This window comes from Chiroxiphia lanceolata, chromosome 3 (assembly GCF_009829145.1).
Source record: "Chiroxiphia lanceolata isolate bChiLan1 chromosome 3, bChiLan1.pri, whole genome shotgun sequence".
In the NCBI taxonomy this organism is placed as follows: domain Eukaryota; kingdom Metazoa; phylum Chordata; class Aves; order Passeriformes; family Pipridae; genus Chiroxiphia; species Chiroxiphia lanceolata.
The window spans coordinates 58219088-58224612 of NC_045639.1; positions in this window are offsets into that span (position 1 = coordinate 58219088).

A 5525-nucleotide genomic window follows, 5' to 3' on the forward strand; every position below is an offset into this window, starting at 1 on the left:
ATTACCTTCCAGGTTTATTTAAATAATCTTTTAATTGTGTATGATATTTTAGAGCGTTATTGTTGGACATCTGTGTGAAATCTGAGTAGTTTGCAGTGGGGAAGGTGCCTTGCTGCTCCTGTTGTGTGCAAACAGAGACTGGTGGGTGATGTGATGGTTGGAGACATCTTAGGCACAGTGATCACAGAATGATAGTTTTTAATTCTTGGAGAAGTAAGGAGAAGAGTCAACAGAACTGCTGCCTTGGACTTCTGCAGGGCAGACTTTATCCTGTCTAGGAGACTGGTTGAGTGAATCTACTGGGAGGCAGTCCTGAAAGGCAAAGAAGTCCAGGAAAGATGGACATTCTTCAAGAAGGAAATGCTAAAGGAGAGGAGTGGGCCATTCCCATGGTCTGTAAGATGAGCTGGTGGGGAAGACCAGCCTCGCTGAACAGGGAGCTTTGACTGGAGCTCAGGAAAAGGAGGAGAGCTTATGCCTGCTGGGAGAAGGGTCAGGCAACTCAGAAAGATTGTAACAATGTTGTGAGATTAGGAAGGGAGAAAATTAGAGGGGCCAAAGCCCAACTAGAACTTTGGCTACTGAAGTAAAAGGCAATAAAAATGTTTCTATAATGTTTCTGTAAATACTTTAACAATAACAGAAGGACCAAGAAGAATCTCCATCCTTTACTGGATGTGGAGGGAAACATAGTTACAAAGGATGAGGAAGAGGTTGGACTACTTAATGCTACCTTTGCCTCAGTCTTTAATAGCTAGACCGCTTAGTCCCTGGGTACCCAGCCCCCCGAGCTGGAAGACAGGGACAGGGAGAATGGAATTATGCCACAGTAATTCAAGAGTAAAGGTTTGCAACCTGCTACACCACTTGGACACATACAAGTCTATCATGCCAGATGGGATCCACCCAAGGGTATGGACAGAGCTGGTGGAAGTGCTCAGTGAGCCACTTGCCATCATTTGTCATCAGTCCTGGCTAACCAAGGAGGTCCCAGATGACTGGAGGTTGGCCAGTGTGACACCCGTCTACAAGGAGGATCTGAGGACTGTCAGTCTGACCTCAGTGCTGGGAATGGTCATGGGGCAGGTTGTCTTAAGTGCCACCATTTGGTACATATAGGACAACTAGTGGATCGGGCCCAACCCGCATGGGTTTATGAAAGGCAGGTCCTTCTGGACCAAGCCGATGTCCCTCTATGACAAGGTGACCCGTCAATCTCTCAATTTGCTAAGCATGTGTAGAAAGGTACATAGCTATTAGTGAGTCTTCTACAGGTAGATTAATTTTTAACTTGTGATGTTCTATTTCTAACATTTTATTACAAAGGCTGAAGTTGACTCTTCGAAAGTATCTGGAAAGCAGCTCAGTGAAAAAGGACCTGGGGGTGCTGGTTGACAGTGGCTGAACATGAGCCAGCAGTGTCCAGGTGGGCAAGAAAGCCGATGGCATCCTGGCTTGTATCAGCAATAGTGTGTCCAGCAGAACCAGGGCAATGTTTTTTCCCCTGTACTCAGCACTGGTGAGGCTGCATCTCTAATCCTGTGTTCATTTTTGGACCCATCACTTCAAGAAAGACATTGAGGTGCTGGAGTATGTCCAGAGAAGAGCAATTTAATTTCAAAGATTTGAAGAAGAAGCATGTAGCTTGACTAGAAAGAATAAGATACCTGTTGTAAATCATCAATGTATAAAAAGGGAAATTTTTCATTATTATTCAAAATGCTTTGATGTTTGAAGCTGATGTTACTCTACATTTACAGTATATCAAAAAAGAAGAGGTATTGGATACTTAGTGTAGAGTTTTTGTAGGAGAGTTGTAAAGTGTACAGGAGAAAAAAGAATGTAAAAAGAAAAAGACATGAGTTAATGTTTGAATCTGTTTGTATAAATTATTCTGCTTTTGTTTCTTGTGGTTAGACAAATGTGAAAAGTACAATCTGGAAGGGTCTTTGACAGGCTTTTTCCTCTCTTGCTGTTAGTAAGTGTTTCAGTGATTTGTAACAGTGCACTATGCTCCATAGTTATGGCTTGAAACATTTTGTTTAGGAACCCAATCACGAACTGTGGTGGTAGTTTTAACAATATCTAAAATTGTATTGTGGATAAGGCTAAAGATGACAGCTGTCCTTCAGCTTGAGAAATATTTTGCACATTTCAGTGTTACTTGGCCAGATTATTTACAAATTTTGATTATAATAATGAAAAGGCCCTTATTTTGTTATTTATTATTTCCTCCAAAAATCCTGTCAGCAGGATCGCTCATGCAGTGGGAATTTTAATTTTTTTTTTTTTTTTTGCACATTGAAAGAAAAACAGCATGGTGCTTTTGTTCCAGCTATGTTGCTCCTCCTCTTTACATTTTACTTTCTGCTTACATTTTTATTGAGCCTGGAAGGCTGAAGGAGGCTTTAAAAACAAATTATTTATGTATGTCAGCAAGAAGGGTCAGATTTTCATTTTCATTGTTATTGGGATGGGTGTATGCATACCTTTTCTTTAAGGCTCATGTAGGCATTAATTTCAGAGAACCAAAAGCAGGAGTTTGAATTCTCTCTTTAGGTAATGGAGACAAGCAGTATAGTGTGCAGGAGTGGAGTTGGCACTGGTTGCTTTAAACTCCTGATCATCAAAAACTGTCTTAGAATAAAATGTCTTTGAAAATTTTTTAAAATAATTGATGTAAATAGTTGTTACATTCTGCAGATGAACTTCATGTATTTAACCACAAGAGAGCAGTGTTATACTGGATCTATGCTGCAAGTCTTGAATTTAAAAGTAATTCTGTTTTGTCAGTATTAAGTCGAACAACAAAATTTTAATCCCTTTATGTTTTTATCTTTGCAGTGGTATTCACTAAATTGTAGAGGTACATGATTCTAACTTACTAGCATTGTGATGAACTGTATTTCTATGCATTCACATTAATATAAGGCAACACCAGGCTAGTTTATTCTCTTCACAAAATAAATCTGCTACTTCATTTTCTGGAAGAATGGGCTGGAGATTTTAAGTGGTAAGTTAGAGAAGAGCTTCATCTGGCTTTCTTTTCCTGAAAAGATATGCTCTCTTATCCCATGTAAAATGGCCATGGGAAAAAATTTCTCTTTGTGTTGCAGTACACGTATAATGAGCACTGCCACAGAATTGCAGGGATTTGTATAAATAACTTTGAGATCACAGAGGTGAAAATGTGCTGCCTCTTACTGATTAAAAATCAAAGTGACTGTGGGGCATTAAAATTCACATTTTTTTCTTTCAGTTGAAGGACTATACTATTCTGTAAACATAGGCATTCATTGGTTGTCACGGGTACACGATGACTTGAACGAGTTTAGGTGCATTCATAAAGCTGGGCAAGTATATGTTTGCAGAGCTGGGCAAAGTTTAACCTTCAGTAAGGCTTATGCATCGCTGTCAGCTTCAACAGAGCTGCTAGAGTGAAAGGAAGTATTCATCTACAGATTTTTAAATAAGGAACATCTTGCCCATCCTATCACCTTGAACTGTGGAGGACTTGTGCATTTAAGATGTCTCTTCTTGCCATCTGTGCTTTCTCTTTGGTACTCTACATTTTACTTAACGGGGAAAGTTAAACAGATTGTTTCTGCTTCCCTCTTTTACTTTACAGTTCTCATGCCATAACACAGCAGCTGTGTTTGCTGGGAGACAGTTGCCACTGAGCAACAGCTGGTGGTGTAAAGGAAGACTAGGAAGAAATTTGAAATGAGCTTAGTTCTAGTTTGTTCCCATGTTATTGTTGCCTTATGGTTGGTTGATTCATTGTCACCTTGCATTTTACAACCTGTGAGTGTCTGTCTTATTTTTTCTATAGTGAGAGCTGTAGGAATCTGTGTTAATAGTTTTGAAATATCAGAGGTTGTGTGTTCTACTACTGAAGTGAGGGGTTTCTGTCCTTCACAATACTGGGGTTTTATATGCATAGTCTGTTTTTTCTTACTTAATTTTGTCTGACTGGTATTTTACTCATCTTTTTCCATTATGCTTTTTCTAGTAGATGTTTTTTCTTGACTTACATACCATCTTTGACTGTCATCTGTTGGGGCAGGCTTGATAAGTCAAACTGTTTTGTAATGCTCTTTCCTTGCTTGTGAGGAAGTGTTTCTGAAGATAGGTCAAACTCAATGTTTTTGTTTTTAATTTATTACCAATATGTATGGTGGGAAAGTAATCTGAAACTCAGTATTTGGTGAAAGTAAAAATAGCTAGTTTGAAGTTCTACTTTGTCTTGACTCAGATGAAATGTGGGCTTTATCAACACCCCCTTTTCCTGTCTGTTCATTTGACCGCTCTGATGTGTTTCATCTGTGTTTGCTTCTCCTGTCTATTCTCATATGCACTGTCTGCATGTATATGAATTATAGTAAAGTTTTATTTGTTATGTTTCTGAGGAGACTTTTTTTTGCCAGACTTCTATCAAATCCTCAGCCCATTTATTATTTCTCAGTAGTGGCATAGCCTTTTCTTTCAGATTTGAAGAGTATACTTTGTATTTAGTATGTTAGAACAATGAGGCTGCTAGTGAGACTTATGTCTACCAAATAATCTGCTCTATAACCTAGTTTATTACTGATCTAGTTTTTGATGTTAAATTAGATTTTTGAGGTCACAAATGAAAGAATATATTTAAAATATATTGACATAAGGTAAGCAAAATAAACAGAATTTGGGAGATCCTCCTTCATGCTTTGTGAGCTCTTGGTGCTGTTGCTAGGAGAAGAGTATGTTAACAGTCCTCTAAGCTAGTAGTTGCCTGGGGAACCCACAGAAACTTGTGCTATTTCTACACATCTGTACAAACTCACAATATTTTTCTTCCCTATACTCCCTTTTTCCTCCTCTCTAATGTAATAAAAGCTATGAGGAAATGTTGTTGCATCTTGACCATGGAGCTAAGTCCTTTGTCATTATTCAGCATACAGGTCTCACGGTCAAGACCTAGTGATTTTGAAGAAAATGGTGTGTGCCCAGAACTTCACTATGCACGATAATCATAAATAGCTAACCCAATACAAACTGAGGATCATGAACATCACATCTGTTAATGGCACTAGTGCTTTTATTTTGAAGTTACCGTTTCATTGCTTATACAAGAATCAAAATCTCACTGAGAAATTGTGTAGATTTTAGGAAAAGTGAAATGTACTTACTTCAGAAAAAGCAGGGTTGCTCACTACCACTGATGTAATTCTGTGATGGAAGAGTAAGTTAAACTGCTTACTTAAAAAAAAAAGCTCTAAACTGTGGATGATTAAGCAATTTGAATCTGCAAATTCTAAGAAAGCTGGCTGAAGGACACATATTTTATATTTACTTTGAATAAGCCTTGAAGTAACACAGACATTCAGAAAATTATTGTGTCACCTAAGTTTTCTTTTTAAGAAAAGTGAGGTCAACCACATGACTGTAGATCAATTAGCATGTATCAATTCTAGGCAAAAATTCTGTATGATGGGATCCTAGTGCAGAGTTGAAAATACTTATATAACCCGTAGTGATCTCATGCG